This window comes from Solanum tuberosum, unplaced genomic scaffold, assembly GCF_000226075.1.
Source record: "Solanum tuberosum cultivar DM 1-3 516 R44 unplaced genomic scaffold, SolTub_3.0 scf00315, whole genome shotgun sequence".
In the NCBI taxonomy this organism is placed as follows: domain Eukaryota; kingdom Viridiplantae; phylum Streptophyta; class Magnoliopsida; order Solanales; family Solanaceae; genus Solanum; species Solanum tuberosum.
This window is the reverse complement of record NW_006239239.1, coordinates 19,768-22,712: the sequence shown is the minus strand read 5'-3', so window position 1 is coordinate 22,712 and position 2,945 is coordinate 19,768.

Below are 2,945 nucleotides of genomic sequence, written 5' to 3'. Positions count from 1 at the left end.
CTCATTAATATTATTTCTCTCACCTATTAATTATATAAAAGGAACTGCAATCAATATAATTAAATAATTAATAATATAAAAATATAAATAGATTAATCATTTAATAAAGTAAATTTTAATTGATTTTTAAATAAAGTTAAATTTAATTGATATGTTATAACCCGTAATTAAACTGTTATAAGTAAGAATTTTTTAAAAGTAGGTTTAAAACTCGTAATATTGTCTCTTAAATGTGTATATGGTGTGATTTTTCCTTAATAATTTGCTATTATATACAATTTTATGTATGTTTCAAAATGAAAGTTATCTATACTTAGAAATAATTTAACTTTAAAATTACACTTTTATTTAATTTTAAAGTATTGATTTTTTCTTTTTGATAAAATAATTTATAACTATAAAAATAATTAAATAATATCACATAATGTGATGGAGGAAATAATATCTAAAAAAGTAGTAGGTTTGAGAGGGGGTGGAGAAATAGGTGAAAAAAAGAATAAAAAAGAAAGTTAATAGAGGACCCACAAAAAACTCTTTGAAATTTGTATGACATGGGTTTTGACTAATAATGAAGTTAAGAGAAGCAAGGATCAATCCTTCGACCTCGCTGTCTTTCATATGCTCTTTACCACTAAGCCAAAGGCTCTAACCATGTTAAGGAAGTGCAAACATTAGTATATATTGACATTTCAATAAATTTGATCTACTATATCATATAAATTTTTGACGAAATTAATTGTTTGCACATTCTTGGTTAGCTCTAGCTTCGCTCCTATTACGATCGCGTAATTGTATTGTTCTTCCTATAATATAACTTTGTAGACTAGACTTTAGACTTGTTATCTGAAATGTTTATCATATTTCTTGGATTTGTTAATTCTATATTGATTCAACAATTATATTCTACTAGCAAGTCATCCTTGTAAATATGCCAATTAAGTATATCTCTATTTACTTCTTAAGACAACTAACACAAATGGCTGATTGGGAGATGTTGATGTGGTTCGATATGAAAGGAAAAGTTTGGATGTGACTTATCTGTAATATATAACACACTCATCTTTTGTGGGGCAGAAGAAGGATGACTCAGATATCTGAGAGTAATATTGATCTTGTTTGAAGGTATCTTTGAGTTGCATATTAATTAAAGGAAGAGTTTTCTTTATTCAATTAATGAAGTAGCTAACATGGAGGCACTAAACACAATTCTAGGTGGACTAGGATGCCTTTGAGTGCTAAATCAAAATCTAAAGAGACCTAGAACAATGTTATAGAGAAATGTGAGAAGAAATTGACCAGATTGAAGGGGCAATACTTGTCTCTTAGGAGAGGGGTAACTCTAATTAACTTAGTCCTAAATACTATACCTATTTACATGATGTCCTTATTTTCCATACTAGCAGGGGTCATAGACAGGTTGAACAAGATCAGAAGGAAGTTCCTATGAAAGGAAAATAAAAACATGAAATATTACAATCTGGTAAAGTGGAAAGAGTCGATATTAGGAAAATTATATGGGGGTCTGGGCATTAAAAATTTGCAGCATCATAACCCTCGTAATGAAATGGTTGTGAAAATATACTAATGACAAACAACTATTATTAGGAAAGATCATTAAAACCAAGTAGGAGGGAGAAGATAAGTGGATGACTAATTAAGTAATCTCTCCATATGGTGTGAATCAGGAGACCTATAAGGGCCTTGTGGGATGGATTCAAGAACAAAACCAAGGTTAAAGTTAAGAATAGAGAAAAATTAGCTTTTGGGGGAGATAACTGACATGAGATGGGTGTTCTGAGAAATATTTTTTCAGATATTTACAACTTAATGCTAAATCAGCAAAGAACAATTGTAGAAATGTGGACACCTAATGGGTGAGAAATCAGTTTCAGAAGGAAAGTAAACCATTGGGAAATTATAAATTTCAACTCAATTCTCCATTTTACTCTCTTAAATTTTTTTTTTCTTCTTGCTCCTTAATATTATGTTATTATTTTAAGTTTATTTTAATTTTCCTATTCCATAAAATAAACACTTTCTTCTTTTTTTCAAATAATCACCCTATATGATTTTCATGTAATATACAATTTTATTCTTTTTAAAATATTCATGTAATTCTCTGGCCCATATACTATAATTTTTTTCCTGAATATTGATGGATTTAGAAACGACCAACCGAATAACTAAATTATTGTTGTAATTTTAAGATTATTGTGCTATGTATTGTTATTTATCTTGTATTTAAATTGTTATGTTATGCATTGTATTTTTAAATTAAAATTTTCATATTGTATCCAATTATTGTGTGTCTTTTCCTATGAGAAAAGACATAAAGTCACCACTGAAGTTGTCCCGCATTTTGAAAAAGACACATTGACTTTGCAAGCGTCCTGTTACCCCACAAAAGTTTTGAATATCTTTGTAAAAGAACCATTTTGACCCATTACCTCACATGGTTTGTGAACACTGATGACTCCACAAATTGGACTCATTTAGGGCTTTATTTTAATAGTAATTGTGTCCTCAAATGTTTATTTTATCTCAATATCTGATGAAAACCCTTAAGTTTTAGGTATTTGAAGTTAGAAGGAAAGCAAAGACACTACGTCGCAAAAAGGAACGAAAAGGCTGAAAAGAACAAGAAATGAAGGACTGAGGATGGCCGAGTCCACTTGGCGAGTCACCGAAGGGTCTTATTTCACCTTTTGTTCCAGTGTGCTGAGCCCTGAAGGAAATGATCAAGTCGACGGAAAAATGGAGGAGTCGGCGCATCGCCGAGAAGTTCCGCGAAGCAGAACCATGTCGCCCAATGACCCAGAGCACGACGATGCTGAAGGATGGTGCAAGACGGCGATGAACTATACCAAAAGGCGAATCGCCGAGTTGATCGGCGATTTTGACTAACGACGCCGAATGATCCGCTGCAGCACAAATCTGTGAAAACT